We start from the raw sequence: 17,880 nt of genomic DNA on the forward strand, positions 1-17,880 counted from the left end.
TGGCTAAAGAAAATGATTTTAAGTCGAATGGATTATGGTTTGATGTCCAATGTCCAAATCTTTACCTCAGAAGTGGTTCTCTAAAGGTGCGCGCAAGAACAGAAAGCCTCTGCCCCAGCTCTTCTACTGAACTCCTCTGTAAGATGTCAGGCAGTTCCTCGATGTTTTGCAAATAGTTCATCTCTGGTTTTGGTTCCCAGTACAGATTTTTTCATTCCAAACGTGTGGTATAAAAGGACAGTTTATACTTCAGTGCAAATAAAAAATCCATAACCCAAGGTATTGCTAGAATGCTCATGTAGGAACGTGTAGGATGAGTTAAGTTGGGAAGGGAAGGGTGAGGTCTAATTAATTTAGTTCTCTCTTCCTGCACTAAAGGATGAAAGACTGGTTTAGCATATCTGAAGAGAGTCAAACAGAAAAATCTTTATTTATAGACTTCTCCACCATTGTACCGGTAGGAAGGACAAGGCATGAAAATAATAATCTTTTGAAATCTGATGGAAACATAGCTGAGCCCTACTAACTACATCTTCAGAGAGACATGTGCTTAACATAAGCTCTCCTCTGTCCCCTGATCCAAAAGACAAATATCAGAAGTGTTGGTGGACAATTAGACCATAGACACCTCCTTTGCCCCTCCTTTTCCTCAACTTGATGAGTTTATTCCATGTTTTAAAATTCCTGTAGATAAAACTGAAGAACAAAAGTGCAGCTGGAGTTTGCACAAGTGGCAATTCATTCTCTAAACAGCTTGACTTTTCTCATCAGGGAAGTGTATCTGTCAAGCCACATGTTCCTCCTCCCTGAGCTCCAATAACAGGTGGCTGATATCTGAAAAGGGCTGATATTCAAAAACATGCAGTATTTAGCAAAGTTACATTCACAATACAGCAATGCAATCGTATCTACTTTCTACTCCTCCTGGACAAAGGAATTAAGTAAATCACCCAAACTTGGATAGATAGTGCTACAGGCAGGAGTGGGACTGAACTTTCCAGAGTCTCAGCCCCACTACATAACCACAGGGCCATGTAACTTGCTCTTGTGGTCTGTTAACACCACGAGCCGCTCTGGCAGACAATGACATCAAGAATAAATCCAGCTGGCATCAACCACAGCCTTAGCTAGGTACTGGATGAAATTCAGCCTGGGGAAAAGAGCAAACAGGGTCCCTATAACCAGGCCACGCTAGTTCCTGCACCACCACGTGAACCATCTTCTCTCTTTTTCTGGGACAGGGTGTTGGATTTGGATCAGAAGCAGCACAAGAGCAGCCCCAGCATTAAGCGTGTGAGGCAACAGCACAAATACCACCCCAAAACGTAATTGTCTGTACCATAATGAGCTAGATACCCTGCATGATGCCCAGGGGGCCTCTGAGTAAACCCAAACAGAATTGTCCATCCTCTCTTGTCATCTCCCATGGAAAGGTAGGAGGGCTTGTGTCTGCAGCTTCAAGAGAGTCTGGGAAAGTAGAGCTACCTGATTTTCTGTCCTAATTTGAGGCTTTGACTTGATAAAAGATCCATTCCTACAGCCTTGAGTCATTTTTGCTGCTTTTTCTTGCCTTTCTCTTCCCAAACGCTCTAACCTGGAAAGTGGAACTCCAGTACCCCAGGAGGGTATTACTGACATGATGCAGCATGACAATATGTAACTTCTGTTTCCTTCCTGCATTTCTAGTCTCCAGTATTCTATAAAGAGCATCTTTTTTTCAAAGCTGTGTTGTGCTGAGGACTCATTTAATCTGTTCTTTACTGTGGCCAATAAGCATTATTCCCCCCCGCCAATGGCCATTACTTGATATCTCTCCTTGCTGTGAATCTTTCCAAACTGTAGTTTTACACCCGCTTATGTTAAGCTGCATCTTCTGAATAATGCAGATGGATTATGAACTCTTCTATTTTGAGTTTTCTCATGAGTTTGGGTCATCCAAATAGCTGACCAGATGGAGGTCTGTTAATTGATAACTGATCAATTAACAGATTGATAACTCAGAGCTTGCTTTCTGGCCCCCTCGTTCGAGGGGGACATTTGTTTTGCTTGTTTGATTGCTCTTCATGCCACGTGTCTATGTCTGCCCAGGCTTTTATGCTGTGCCTATCATCGTGAAACGTGAGATGACTGATAACTCTCTTCTAACTCATAGAATAGACACTGTCTCGGCAGCAGCACATTTTGGCCTAAAAAGCAGTATTTGACATGTAATCTATGGATTTGTCCAATCTAATTAGTGCCACTTGCATCAGTATTTTTATGATATAGACATACATCCCCTCAAAAAAAAATCACTAAAGCTATCGAGTCAGCTGCCAGGGAGTCGTTTCCTCAACTTGTAGTCACTTCTGGTTTGGAAATTATTTGAAAGATACTCTAGAGGTGGAAAGCTCTGACGCACATCATCAGTCCCATAAACAACGTATTTTCCTATAACTGTTCATAGTCAAGTACTCTTTTATTAGATTAGACTCCAGTTTTCACTAATTTCATTGTACTTTCTTGTAATCAGGTAAAATTTTGGTTTTGTTGAAGTTGATGATAAAATTTCTACAGCAAAAAATACAGGACATATCTATTTTTAAGACAATAGCCTGAGAGTTGGGCTAAATTAATATGCATTCAGCACCATGCAGCAATGCTAGACAAATTGCCATACTAAAGCTAGCTTGTTGACAATTGCCTTTAGTATTTCTAACATGTGCAGTCCTCTTTAGTGCAGACACATTCCAGGAACAGTTGGCCATGTGCATTCACTGGGCATCTTAGACATGCTTCTGACACTCGTTCTCCAAGGAATTGTTCTGTGAGTCTCCAAATCATTCTAATAAACCAGAATATATTTCCTTACATATTTTTTTCATCTAAAATTCTCATGAAACCATTGAAAACTGGATATGCAGTGAAAGATCATGTGTAGAAATGATCAGTCTATGTTTGACTCTCTGGACCAGAATCACCTCCAGCTAACACCACTGTAAATCGCAAGCCTTTCACTGACGCTCTTGAAATTATATGCAAAAGCAGCTGTCCTAAGAAAGAAAGGGATTAGGCTGGCTGGATGTTTTCACTGGTCAAGGTGTATAAAAAGTGTTATTTGCATTTCAACCTGAACTCATCAGTCTTCTGTCCAATCTGCCCCTGTCTTCACTGAAAGAACGAAATACCTAGGGCTTGCATTGCTGCCAGTCTCAGGTTTATAGTGAGAGAGGATTAATAGTTACAACTTCTCCAAGAGGCCACCTCTGTCAGCTCAAGCCTTATGGATCACCACAGACCACTGGTCATTCCCTTCTCTAACACTGGCTTCAGATTCGATGGCTTCAGATCCCCTCCCGGACCAGGGCTGTGCTATGGGTTGGAAGGATTTGTCCCCTTTAGTGGCATCTGTGGTGAGATGACATAAACTGGCCAAGCCTGGGAATATAAACCCCACCTTGTCTTTCCAACGGGTTCTAGCTGGTCGGAATAAACAGCCTAACAGGAGGACCGGAGAGCTGATGGGGAGCGGTGATAACTTTGTATTGGCTAAGGTTGCCTGTGAACTTAAAAAACAGCCCAGTCTCCCTGTGCCATCTATGTTGCATAACCGTTCGGTACATTAGCACGGAATTTAATTCGGGCATTTAAAGCTGCCTGCATTAGCCTGTGATTGTGGATCTTTTCACCCATCTTTTGTGCGTGTTTGTCCTTGCAAATGTGTATTTGCTGCAGCACGTTTTCAAAGGGAATTGTGAAAGAGAAAACTAAAAGCTACATGTATTAGTATTCCTGTTTAATTTAATATCAGCTTACAAGGTGGAAATTAAAATGATTTTTCTGTCACTGTTATCTCTCTTCACTTGGCAAAGATCGATTTCCTTCTTCCCCACTGCTTACTAATAAGACATCTGAAAACTAAGATGGTTTTTATGTTTACTTCCTTGTTTAAATCAGCTTTCTCAACTAAGGACAGCTTTGGCAATATATTTGCTTTTTAACTTGTGATTTCTATGTTGGCTCAGACTCTGCCAGTGACAGAACATCAAACACGGAGAGGCTATATATTTTTAATTACTCAGGGATGCCCTTGTGCATAAGTACATGCAAATTAAACAAGCAGAATTCAAAACCTGTTCAGAACAGATTGCACACGTTACACAATCAGTCACATTTTGGCCTCAGAAATGATGGTGCACTATTTTGCTTCTCGTGCTGACAAGTACGGAGGTATCAGCCATCGCTAAGTACAGCATCATGCCATTGCTACTGCTGTGTCTGACACTGCTGGGTTTGGTACCACTTCCTTGAGAGCTGACAAGCCAAGGAAGGCGGATGGCAATGCACAAATGCTCGAGTGTGAGAATCAGCTGAACAACTAGTCTAAGTGAAATTACACCTTCCTACAAAGGAAATACTAATGTCCAGCAAGAGGATTAGAAAAAGTATGATGTTTTTGACGTCTCAAAGAGTCTGATGTAAGCATCTAACTGCCAGCCCTCCTTTGAAATGGGAAGGATAAACTACTGAGGAAAGTTGGAATCCAAGCTGCGTTTTATGAACTTGGTACTTGTACCCCGGTAGTATTACAGCTCCAGCCAAGATGTAATTATTTCAAGAGACAAAAAACGCTCAGTGAAAATCTCGCAGTGTAAGGTGGTCACACCTAAAGAACAAGAAAGGGAACATGGCTATCTGCATATTGCAGATGAGGAACTAAAACACTATTGACAAAGGCAGCACGGTGGGTATCCCTAAAGAGCTGATCATTACTCCTGGCATGAAAAAGCTGAGCTTTTCCGAAAAGTCGAGTAATGTGTGCTGTAACACATTCACTTGAAATATTATCTCACATCATTTAAACATTTCACTGTGTCAGAAATTTCCCTATTTAAGAGTCTAGCCTTTCTCTTTCACATTTTCTTTCCATTTCCCTTTCTTAAATCCCCACACTCAGCATTAATAAGAGTTTTTCCTCTGGGGTGTTTATGCCTGGAATACCTATATAACATTATCTTACCTTCTTCCTCTCAAACTTGATTATCCTTCATTTATCCAGTTTATACGTATTGAAGTTTTCATCTTTCCTTCTCATTCTTGATAAAGTTGCTCTTGTCCTTCTCAGGGGAATGATGTCTCAAGGTTTCTTTCAGCCCTATCTTACACGGTTCCACGACTTTCTTCAGAGTTTCTGTATTTTTAATATGGTTGCACCCAGAACTGAAATCCAGCGAGCACCTTCTGTGAAGCCACACCTGGCCATGTCCCCACTAGAGATTCAAGGTGACAACTCCTCTCATTGCACCAGAAGTGGCTTACACCGTGGGAGCAGCCCGTGTCCCACCAGGCATGCTCTTGCCGGCCACCTGCAATGGGTGACCTGAGGCAAGGGTGTCTGCATCTTCTGGTTTCTCCCAGCTCAGGGCTGGTCTTGGGGCACCTCGTTCCTTGCCAGGGAGCCTGATCCTAGCCTGCTGTGCTGGGCCGGCAGGAGGGTGTCCGGACACACTTCAGGTGGACCTAGCCAAGGCTGGCCTGCGTGTGATGTGACGCTCTACAGGCACCTCTGGTGCTACAGAGCTCCGGGGTGAGCTGAAAGCTGCGCCGGCCCTGCTGTTAGGGGCAGAGTATGGACGTGACGGTCTTTCATCCGATTTCCATCTTCCTGTCCTATTTTTGCACTATCTGTCCTGTGGCAGCTTTGGTGCATGTACCGAAGGCCAGAGAGCTACGGGGGGGTGGGGGTTCTTGGCAGGTTGTGCCCCGTCCCGACCTGCCAGAATAAAAAAAAAAAGCCTTTTAATTTTACCAGTGGGTGGGTGGGGTGACATTTCCGCTTAGGAAACAGGGGCAAGCCTCAGCCGTCGCTCACAGCACCCCGTCTCCCGTGGGCAGTGAGGATGGCGGAGATGCCAGGAGCGGCGGGGGAGGGCGGACGGGGAGAGGAAACCCCGGCCCCCCGCACCCCGCTGCCCCGCAGCCACCGCACGCACCGGGGCAGGGGCTCCCCGCGGCGGGGGGCGGGCGGCAGCGCAGGAGGCGGCGGCAGAGGAGGAGGGGAGGAGGGGGGGGAGGGAGTTGGGGGCGAGCGGCGGCGAAGGGAGGGAAAACCTCGGCTGGGCGGAACACGCCGGCCGGCGCCGTCCCAGTCTGCCGCGGCCGGGCTGCCCGCGCTGCCGGCGGCTGCCCCTGTCCCCGCTCGCTCCCCCCGGGGCCGGGGGCGGCGGCGCCCGCCGCGTCCCACCCGCAACTTTCCCTCCCCCGTGGATGGCTTTCGTCGGGGACGCGCAGGGCAGCCGGGCGCTTGACACCTGTCCCCCATGGGCCGCCGCCGCCGTGCTTGAGTTGCCCGGCGCCCGGCGCGCCCCCGCCGCCGCCCCCCCCGCCGCCGCCGCCGCCGCCGCCGCCGCCGCCGCCGCCCCCCCCCCCGCCGCCGCAGGGCGGGCTTGAAGCCGCGGCGGGGGCCGCGGAGCCCATGGCCGGGCGCCCCGCGGCGCCGAGGTGTCCGTGCGCGCCGCCCCGTCCCGCCCGCCCGGGAGCCGCCGCGCCCGCCGGAGCGCCGCGGCGGGGCCGCTGAGGGAGGCAGCCCCCGGCACTCCGCCACCGGCTCGGCGCCAGCCGCCGTTGCCCGGCGGGTCGCTGGCGGCGGCGGCGGGGGCGGCGGGGCCGCGGGATCCGTCCGCGCTCGGTGCCCCCGCGTAGTTGCCGAGTCGTCTGTCCTCGGCGGCGGCCCGCGGGTGACATGCAGTCCCTCATCTCGCCGGTGACCAAGGCTATCCTGGTGGCTTTGTTCATCTTCGCCATCCTGCTGATCCTCTACGTGATTCTGTGGTACATCTGCCGCGATGTGGATTGCGACCATGGGATCTGAGCGGCGCCGCGGGGCCAGGGCTTAGGAGCCGGGATTCACCCCGCGGGGCCGGGAGCGGCAGCGGCAGCGGGAGCCCCGCCGGGCGGCAGCCGCCGCCACCGCGGCTGGAGCAGGGGAAGGAAAAAAAAGAGGAAAAAAGAAAAAAAAAAAAAAGAGAGAGAGAGGGAGAGGGAAGAGCCAAGCCGAAAGCGCCCGGAGGACAACTGCAATCAAGAAACCAACCTGAGCTTGACCTTCAGAGACCAGGGTGACCCGGTGAGTCCCCGCTCTCCGCGGCGCGGGGGATGCGCGGTTGCGGCGGGGCTGCCTCCCTCCCTCCATCGCTCCCGCCCCGCTCCGCTCCCTTCGCACACACACACACGCTCACTCACAGGCGCACACACACACACGCTCTCACACGCACGCACAGGGATGTGGCACAGGCGCCCCACGCCCGCACACACACACACGCCCGCACACACAGACACGCCGGTAGGTGTGCGTGCCCGAGTGCCCGCTGCGCCCGTGCATGTGTGCCCCGGGGGGGCAAGCAGCACCGTCCTGCTGCCGGGGTAAATTGTGCCTGTCCCCGTCCCCCTGCCCCCCGCTTTAAATTGATGGAGGTGACACCGCGCAGAGGCAGCGCGCCCGCGGGAGCCGCGGGGCCGGGGCCGGGGCCGGGGCGGTCGGGAGGGGCGGCGGGCGGCCGCCGCGCTGCCTCTGCGGCCCCACATTGGTATGCAGGCGGTGCCTGCGCCGCCAGGCAGACCGAAAAGGTGAGCCCAGGGGGTGTGGGAAAGGCAGCGCTTTGTCAGTCCGGGGGCAAATCGGGGAAGTGGGCGAAAATGAAGGGGAAGATGTCGGGTATCCGGCGGGCACCGTCAGGCAGACTTCGGGGAGTGGGATGCGAAGCGGGATGAGTTTCTCCTTCCCGGGGACAGGTTGGTGGAGAGAAGCGAGAGAGATGACAGAAAAATGTGCATGGGAAGTTCTGGATGGCAGCGGTCCTTGTCTGGTCTCACCAACACTGCAGCTGCTACCTGCTACTCTCCGCTCAAGGGTGAAACACATGCCCAAGCCCGGCAATGTCAGAAAACGTTGATTAAAAAGTACGCAATTGATGAACATCTCTGTGCGGTGTGCGCCGGGACGCCACAGGGGTCGTATCCTGCCCAGCCGTTCTCCCACCTGAAAGAATTTGGCGTTGGCTATTTCTGCTCGTACCGTTTGTTGGTATCGAATACCGAGTGCTAAAGCAGAGGGATGGTAACACATGGTGTTAAAAGTGCAAAAGACATCGCACTGAAAGAGAAATGGTCCTAAACGCTGAGGCTGTAAATGTTTCTATCCTTGACAGACAAGCTGTCAGGAATAGGAGCAAACTCTATCTGTGCGCCTCATCCCTGACCAGGGATGCGTTCGGACGCCGCAGGGTGCAGGTGCGTGTACACAGTGGGGAATAAGAGAAAAATCAAATTTGGGTTTAAAGGGGAGGAACGGGGACCTAGCCAAGTGTAAAGTGCAATCGTGTCATTCAGGATGATATGACATTGAGTGTTGGTGACTGAAAGCTCACCTTTGCAACAGGGGTCTGTATTGGGAAGGGAACTGTTCGGAAGTCGATTCTCTTGGCATTTCGCTTTGTGCTTCTGTTCAGATTGTATTTCGAAGGGCTTTTGACCTGACTAGTTGATCAAACATGACATTACTGTTAACGCACCCTAGTAATGTGATTATAGCAGCAGTGACATCAATGTTTCCTTGCCCTGCAACTACAGTAGCCATGCGTTTGTTTACTTCCCCCCTGCACACTCTGAAATGTCTGTTACTCAACAGCTCTGAACAGCAAGGGAAGGAGGGAGGAGGAGGGGGAAGCTCTTAAAGGCATTTAAAAATGGCCATAGCTCTGTTCTCCTTATGCGTTTAATTATGTAGAAATAAAATAACCTTCAAGCCCTCTTCTTTATTTTTTTTTTTTTTCACCAGTCAGTACACTTGTTCTTACCTAAGTGGCAAAAACCTCTTCACACTTTGATGTTTCAGGTTGTGTCACATGTTCCCTTCCAAATTAACAGCAGTGCGCACCTTCTGCCCCTCTCCCAGCTGGCAAGAGCTAGCAGGCGCTACAGTAGCAGAGGTTTTGCCATTTAGTGTTAATTATTTCATGCTAAACTAGTATTTCAAACTGTTACAGAACTGAATGGAACGTGGCAAATTACAATGGTTTTCACAAAACTTTAAATATTGACAGATATGTGTGCATGTGATTAAGTGCCTGAAGTGTTGATATGACCAAATGTATTTTATAGTACCCATTATAACTAATGTTAATCAGCTTAATATTTGCAGAAACTGTGAAGTAGTCCATGCAGTTATTGTCTGGACCATTAGTGTTTCCAGCTGGCTCATTATTAAGCATATAGCTTCTCAGAGACAAGATATAGATAAAAAATATATATTTTTTTTCGAAACAGCTTTTATTTTAAAGGAGGTAAATATGGATGTGTTTATATATAAATATGTATATAAGCATTTGTATAAACACTAATGTGTATTTTCCAGCCTAGCATAACTGAAAAATTAGCAATGATTAGCAATATCGTATTTGATTTATAGTCACAGATTCATTGGCTTTGGATTGATACTATGTGTGTTTGTTATTGTATATTAACAAACGCAAAACCCTAAAGATATGAAGCCCACCCTTCCTATTGCTGCAACGCCTGATATAAGAGGATGATGTCCTGGACTTGCTGAGGTCAGCGTGGAATTTTGCATTTGGCTTCCAGAGTCAGAAAAATATTGACAGATTTGCATGTGAATTTGAAGCGGCAGGATGTTACTGAAGTTGAGAGAACTATTAAAACAGTAGAAAAGGGCAAATCAGCGTGCCTACAAACCTGGTTTTTATAAGTATTTACTTGCTTAGAAGTCTGGTGACAATTTTATTTCTATTTAGTGTTATTAGGTGCTCCTGCCTCAACAATTTTCATCAGCTTGCTCTCTCTTAACGTATGGTAGTTTTTCAAAGGTGATATCTGAAATATCATCTGAGACTGAGATGCAGAGTGCAATAGCATCAGGTAGATGTAGATCACCTGTAAGTATTTTTTGCCATAATGTGGGTTGTTATAACATAAGTAGTACCATGGCTCAAGGAAAAGACAACCTGTTATCATGTTCCTGTTTGAGCCAAGAGAAATCTTTACCATATTGCAAAAATCAGTAATGTCACAGGCTGAAAGTGTGTTATTAGTGAAAAAGCAATTTAATAGGCTATTCAAGCATTGTGTAAAAGGATATTTTAAAGCTTTGCCTTTCTTTGTGAAAAATACTGTGAAGAATTTACCACTGCTTCATCAGCAGAAGTGTAATGAATTTTATGGATTAATTCCTACTGCAAGGCAGCATGCTACAGCACGGTCCCAGGAATCCTGTCACATCTGACTTAAACATGCAGTATGTTTCTGGGGAAGTCATTCTTTGCTCAGTCCCTATTCAAGGAAATTCCCTGAAGGTTTATTAAATATTTTCTGGAAGTGATGTGTAAGTGTAACCGGACAATAAACATCACAGGCTTGTTTATTTTCTAGTTCCTTCCTCATAAAAGGGATTTATAGGAGTCTTCATGGTACACCCTCTGTGCATCTTATACCATTTCCCTAAAACAGGCTTAGAAAATGAGCACTGAAGATCATTCCGGCACAGGAGGGTCTCCACAGAGACAAAAGATTAGCTGAGGTCCAAGGATGGCCAGTGCTGCATGGTCGAGTTGTCCTGGTGCTCAGCTGTACTTTTTCCCCTCCAGGTGAGTGTGAAGTAGAGTAACCTTCGGATCTGCCATCAGGCAGGACACGTAGATATGCCCTACACAGCTCCAGCCCCATTTAGTGGAGTGCTTGATGTAGGAATGATTTACTACTGTCCATTTGATGCAAGAGGTCAATTTGATGCAAGAGGACAATTTTGTAGTCATTCCTCATGGCCTTAAAATCGGTGACCCTTCGATTATTGGTGATGTGACAAGCACTCGGTATGATTTGTATGTTTTTAAATGCTTGGAGGTGGGATTATGGGGATTAATTGTATGATTTATGTCATGATTATAGCACTTGAAACTGGCAGGGCCCTTTAAATGACAAATTTTGGGGCACTGTTAGGTAATACAGTGTCACTGTAACAAGTGATTAAACCTGCAGCATGAGCAGGCCGTATCTTTTCTTCCTTCTTTGCTAGAATAACGATCTTGCAATGGTAATGTTAATACAAACTCTGGTGGTGTTGCAATGGAGTTGCAAAGAACAGGAGTGTTTGCCCTTCACCTAAAGAGCAGGCTCTGCGCACACATCGGGTACATACGTACCAGGAGGCACTTGCCTGGTGCGCTCCCTCCCTCCTCCACGGCACTGCTGCAGGGCTGGAATTGGACATTAAAATGTACAGAAAAGTTCCACTGCCATTTCTCAACAGATTACTTCTTCCTCAGTTTTTCTTCAATGCATGAGTGTTTTCTCCTTTTCCTCCTAAGTCCTCTGACCTGTGACTATTTAGTGCATAACGCTGTTTGTAGACAAACTGCACGAATTGATTTTCTTGAAGTGGGCTGACAAAATGATGAGTGTATTGGAAAGCAGCACACACTTGCTTATTTGTTGTTCTACATTAAGCTAAGTTTTTCAAGAAAATATCCTTTAAAATAGCCCTTTTTTTTAAAAAAAAAAAAAAGAATCTTAGTGTGCTGCTTTTAATATGCATAGCTAATATGGTTCCTATAGTTGCATGGTGTCATCTGCTCTTGTTAGAGACACTCCAGTAGCTTTCAAAATTTTACCCAAATGAGAAAATTTGAGCTTCAGCGTGAAGGGGCTTAGAACACTCCCTGCTGTTGAGAATTACATCCTTATTTTGAATGTTTTGATGTACTACTTTGGAATACTAAAGATTCTTACTGGCATTTTCACAAGTGACCATTAAATTAAATCATATGTAAAGGATACCAGTAAGGTGACAGTCAGAGTTTCTTTGTGAAGAACATTATGAATGTGGATTATGGGTGAGAAAAAGGTATGGAAAAAACCCATAGAAAGATTAAGAAAGAGAAAGGAATGGGAAAAGAAGGAGGAAGAATGTTACATCAGGATGGAAGGAAACCCCAGAGTATTCAAATTTTTAAAAGTGCAGCTAATGTGGAGTAAAATGCTAAGCTCACAGGACAAAAAATGCCACTTTCCTTTACAGAAAGTGTATATAAATATATATACAGACTTATACATGTATGTGTGTGCATATCTGCACATACATACCGATGGTTTATGTCATCAAATTAGAAATCTGCATCTCTATAACAAGCTGTGAATCTTTACGTGGATGATTTTATTCCTTTATCCTTGAAACTTGGCTCTATTATTGCCCAATATGCATTTACTTTAAAACCAGATAGTGTTGCAGATGCTTTCTTCAGGACTTTGTGATCAAACATTAGTGATACTGTACACTGAAATTATAAATCAAGCATTCTTAAAAGAAAATGCCAACACTGTGTGCACTTTGGGAGAAAAGAAAAAAAGAGTTCACGTTTTATGGGCTAGAAGAAATTAATTAATAACAAATAGATTTTATGTCTTGTTTTTTCCACCAACCTCAAAGAGACAAAGCCCACATGTACTGGGGAAAAAGCCCATTAGGTAATTAACCTATTATGACCAAGAAATATATGTGAGAAGAGAGCATCTCAAAGAGAAGATATCAGAATTTTAGTATTTTGTCTGAAACCAGTAATAGAAAACACCTTTTTACAAAAGTACAAATCTTTCATGTAATACATCTTTTGTACTTACGTCTTTAACTGCAAAGAAAGAAACCCCCTGAAGTTATATGAGTGCTAAAACTTACGCACAGTGAAACCTGCTACATGATTATGATGCTTTTTGGGTATTATGGTGGCTTATATAAAGCCTGCCCGAGAGAATGTTTGGGTTAGTATGGAACAGGGGAACATATGTAGCAAGGGCTGGAGAAAAAAAAAGCCTTTTGTATGAATAGCGTCTTCCTTATTTATTGCATATTGGGGTAAACCTGGACACATGAAGAAAATTTAATTTGCTCTTCAGTGTCCATTTAGTGGTGGGTTGAGTGAGCTGTGAACCCTATTAAATGAATACCCAACAAACTGATCATACAGAAATTAAACAGGCTATTCATTAAGTTGTGGTCTTCATGCAAAATGTATATGGCATAGTTTTCTAACTTGCAGGATGTGTTTCTTATATGGCTGTTCCAACTGATGTGCTTCTGAACAATCTATCATCACCATCCTTGTGAGATATGTATATATAAACGTCTTAAAACTAAGTTTACAATCAATCTCCATTCTAATGACTTGTGTTTATTTTCTACTGGAATACCAATATGACACGCTTTATAGGGACTATAACTAAGTGGGAGTTTAATGAAGTCTTGATATCAGTGAAGACAAAAGGAAGACACTGTGAGCACACAGACACTCATCAGTATGTGTTTCTGGTGACTGACATAGCATAACTGAACTGTAATGTGAGTTAAAAGCTAAGGAATATGCATTTATTCATTGATGCAATGAAGCAGAGGGATGGCACATTACTGCACCTATCAGCCTCTGCCCTCAGGCCACTGCAGCTTGAGTATTCACCTGAGTTTGAGGCTTCTGGCACAAAAAGGTGTAGGATTTGCAGGAGTCTGAGAACTGCCGATCTGTGAGGTGAGGAATTAAGATCTTCCTAACACATGTTTACAAGGACATATTAGAGGATTCCCTATAAATTCCCACAAGTCCTGTTAACCCCTGTTAGGGAACAAATGTGACCTCAGGAAGCAAGTGGCAATAATGATGATAACAGTTAATGATACCAAGATCTGAATAGAAATCCTCTTCTAAGGCTCTTAGGGTACTGCCTGTAGTGTTCTAAATCTGCCAATCCACATTTTATGTATGGAGAAAGAAGGCTGTGGGGAGATCCAGTGACTTTTTAAAGCCACCTAGCCATTCAGTGACAACATATAGGAAAGCTTCCAACACTGCGTTTCCTCCATCTCTTAACCTGTAGAAGGTGACAGAGTGCACTCTTCTCATGTTTGCAGGTGATGACAAATTGGGGGCTCCAGCCAGTAGACCCAAGGGCAGAGCTGCCATTCAGGGAGATCTAGGCAGGCTGGAGGAATGGGCCAACAGGAACCTTATGAAGCTCCGCACAATGAAATGTCAGGTCCTGCACCATGGCGGTGAGAGCCTCTGCAACACCACCAGCTGGGGATGGATGGGCTGGGGAGCAGCGTTGTGGTGAGCAGCCCTGGGGTGGCGGTGGGCAGTGAGCTGAATCTGAGCCAGCTATGTGCCCTGGAGGCAAAGGTGTCCAACAGCCTCCGGGGCTGTATGAACAGGCCAGAAACATAGCCCATAGATTGAGGGAAGGGATTATCCCCCTCTACACAGCACTTGGTAGTTGGTCCTCCCAGCACAGGATAGACATGGACAAACAGGAGGGGGCTCAGCAGAGGGGGGGGGGGGGGGCTGGAGCATTTGCCCAGTGAGGACCATCTGGGGAAGCTGGGATGGGTCGGCCTTGAGGAAGGATGGCTTTGCGGGCACCTAATAGTACCACTGCCTGCAGTGCCTAGAAGGGTTTACCAAAGAGGTGAAGCTGGGCTCTAACAGCACTGGGAGAGAATAAGAACTGATGGTCACAAATTGAAGCAAAGGAGGTTTGGACTGGATGTAAGGAAAAGCTTTTTGCCTCTGAGTACAGTCAGGCAGGTTGCCCAGAGAAGTTGTGTAGTCTTCATCCTCGGGTGTTTTCAAGACCTATTGAGCTACGTGGTCTGACTTCAAAGCTGGACCTGCTTTGAGCAGTAGGGTGGACTACAGACCTCCCAAGATCCCTTCCAACTTGAATTATCCTAGGATTGTGTTTTCCTTTGAAACGTGCTCTTGAGAGTCTTCTACTGGAATGACCCCTGACTTGCTTGGTGTAATGCACTCTTTCCCTTAACTCTTAATTTGTGCTAGCCAGGTAAAGCAAAAAAATGGAGGTGCAGGACTGGGATGGGGTTAGAGTGGGGATCTGTTCTCAGTAGCCCTGGCCATCCTTACATTTTACTCCTACAGCTCCTACACAACATTTCTGAGTATGGTGTGTTCTGGAGCTGGACTGGTACATGGCAATGCATCACTAGAGCAGAATGACCACTGCTGATATATGCATGGAAAATGAAGCCATCACAGATAATAGTAGCCTGAAGGTTGAAGACAAAAACCACAATGTACTTATAGCCTGTTTAATTCTTACACCTCTGTGGGGACTCTAGCACATTTCTAGGAACTGGAAATTAATTCAGTTACATTGCTCTGACTATAATATAATTATGCTGGGCACACTCTTGTGCAGTATAATATTTTCCATAATCTTGTCCAATTTTTATCTTACTTTGTGTTTGTCTTCAGCTGTACAAAGCCTGGTACATTAACTGTAATGTCCATACAGATAGTTGGTACAGTAGGATTTTCAGGTACGACCTGGTTTGAACATGAACTGCTTCGAAGAGAAAAAAAATCCCATGGGAACTGCATGCTTCAGCATCAAACTTGTCATGCCTAGGCTACTCACAGTTTATATTTAGGTGGAGAACAGGTTACTAACTGGAGAAAAAGGTGCTTAATGCAAAAGGCCATTGTACTTTTTTTTTTTTTTTTTTCCCCAGGTGGAAAAAGCCTTCTCCTCAGTGCTTGGAGTTGTGCTGCAACACATGCCTGCCATGCTGGATGGTGGGCAGGTGCTGCTGAGGGCACGGAAGTTTCACAAGGTGGTAGTGGACCTGCTGTATTCTGACATTTCTGTGTACATCCAAGTTTATTCCAAAATTGCAGGCCATAAGCTATCAAGAGTAATTATTTTCAGTGCAAATCCAAAATAAATGAGAGCTGCAGTGCATCTGTTGTCAGGGGTTCAAACTTTGATTCTCTCACGTTAGTATACACTCACTGGCCACCCCTTTATTGAACCCATGGAAAGCCACAGTTGTATATCTCATTTTTTTCACGGGAAGATGTGTCAAATCATGATGGAAAATATTTTAAGCCTAGAAAAAAAGACCCAGAGAGTTAGATATTTGAATACATAAACTGCTAATTTGAAAATTTCTGAAGTTACTTTAATTTTTTCTCTCATGTGGGCTTACAAGCCTGGAGAGATTTTAAATTAAAGATGGAAGAGAAAGAGAAGAGAAGAGAAGAGAAGAGAAGAGAAGAGAAGAGAAGAGAAGAGAAGAGAAGAGAAGAGAAGAGAGAAGAGGAAGAGAGAAGAGGAAGAGAGAAGAAAAGAGAAGAGAAGAGGAAGGGAGAAGAGAAGAGAAGAGAAGAGAAGAGAAGAGAAGAGAAGAGAAGAGAAGAGAAGAGAAGAGAAGAGAAGAGAAGAGAAGAGAAGAGAAGAGAAGAGAGAAGAGGAAGAGAGAAGAGGAAGAGAGAAGAAAAGAGAAGAGAAGAGGGAGAAGAGAAGAGGAAGAGAGAAGAGAAGAGAAGAGAAGAGAAGAGAAGAGAAGAGAAGAGAAGAGAAGAGAAGAGAAGAGAAGAGAAGAGAAGAGAAGAGAAGAGGAGAAAACATGCATTTTAGGTGAGTTTATGAAAGCTGTCTTAGTTCTAAAACTAAATTATGTATGAAGCAGCAAGATCTTGTGTATTAAATTCACATGATGATTACCTTTTTAAAATTTTACAGAGTAGTCCAGTGAATTAACTGGATATCCATAGTATATCTAATGTATTTATGCCAGAACTTGTATGAACCTACCGCTTTTAGGAGTTAAACATTTTACTGTTTCTGTCCCAGGAACAAGACATTGACCCCACATTTACTGAACTTGAGTCAATGTGTTGGAGGTGCTGTGGATTCCAATGATAAATGTGTGACAGTATTATGAAATAGTATTACTTTTATTATCAACCGAGGGTTTCTTCTCTTACTTGTGGCTTCACTAATGAGGTCAGCTGGAAGGTAGGGCACAACAGAGAAAGCTGGGGCAGGCTTGGGAGACACTGCAGCCACTGTTGTGAGTCATTCTCTTTTAACTATGTAGGCAAAATCCTATGGGCATGCGGGATGATACATAAAAGAAAGCAAAATTTTGCCTGCTGTGGAGGAGCTGTTAATTTGTTACAAACATTCAGCTGACTTCAGTGGAGCAGTGCCGATTTCTGTTAGCAAAGGCTGTGGTTCTGAGGAGGTATATATGCATTAATAAATGATTGAAGTCCTTCAGGCTGCGGACAGTAGCGGCCAAGTGATGTAGCTAGGATGACATACAGCCACCTTTGTTACTCTTCAGCCTGTGTAGCCAAGTACCCTTTTTTTTTTTTTTTTTTTAACTGATTTGGCAATTACTGATGTGACACACCTTAAAACTAATAATGTTTATTAATAATGTGCAATGTGTATTCTGTATAAAATGTTGCTAAATTAAAAGGCAAACTGTTATGAGATAAAAATGTTCATGGCATATGGCTGAAAAATATAGCTGTGTAATGTGTGCCTTTGGTTCAGCAAATTTCATGAGAGAAAGTGAAAGAATCAGCACTCCAAAGTACCTGTGTACATACCATGTCGTTCCTGGATGTTTGTGGGTATGCTCCTACTCTTTTATGAATGCCATCTAGGCAAACTAAACTCATTATATGCAGTTTGGTCCTCTAGATGATTAGAGAAATCAAGTGGTTCTTGTGATAACTGTAAAAATAACTGAAAGCCTCTTGAGATTCAGCAAGGAGAGGGCTAACTGAAAGACAACATCCTGGGTGGAGTGTGCTGGTGGTAGCTGTGCTACAGGGGGTGAGAAAAGTTTTGCAGGACACCTCACTGATAGCTGGAATGAGAGATTAGTGTGTAATATAGCATAGATGGATGACAGGCAAATCCTTTGGGAACTTGCAAACCCCAGGTAAGTCTGGGAATGCCAGGCCTTGCAATGCATTTCTCACCTGGAGACACTCTGAAGACAGAGAGAGGAGCCTACCTGACAGGGATTAT

The 17,880-nt window shown here is 45.2% G+C and overlaps 1 protein-coding gene and 1 long non-coding RNA gene across 2 annotated transcripts in view; one reads left to right on the plus strand and one right to left on the minus strand.

Moving 5' to 3' along the window:
• The window catches only part of LOC141961174 (uncharacterized), a 37,253-nt gene extending 30,087 nt beyond the window's left edge, over nucleotides 1-7,166 (minus strand). Inside the window, exons 1-2 of the long non-coding RNA XR_012633740.1 lie at nucleotides 7,073-7,166; nucleotides 5,000-5,752 (exon numbers count right to left, since the gene is read on the minus strand). This is a non-coding gene — a long non-coding RNA (uncharacterized LOC141961174). The remainder of the gene's footprint in view (nucleotides 1-4,999; nucleotides 5,753-7,072) is intronic.
• Nucleotides 6,574-17,880, plus strand: part of ZBED1 (zinc finger BED-type containing 1) — a 54,412-nt gene continuing 43,105 nt past the window's right edge. The window contains exon 1 of the mRNA XM_074907806.1: nucleotides 6,574-7,105. The gene's annotated coding sequence lies outside the window, so the exon portion shown is untranslated. The remainder of the gene's footprint in view (nucleotides 7,106-17,880) is intronic.

This window comes from Athene noctua, chromosome 1 (genome assembly GCF_965140245.1).
Source record: "Athene noctua chromosome 1, bAthNoc1.hap1.1, whole genome shotgun sequence".
Lineage (NCBI taxonomy): Eukaryota > Metazoa > Chordata > Aves > Strigiformes > Strigidae > Athene > Athene noctua.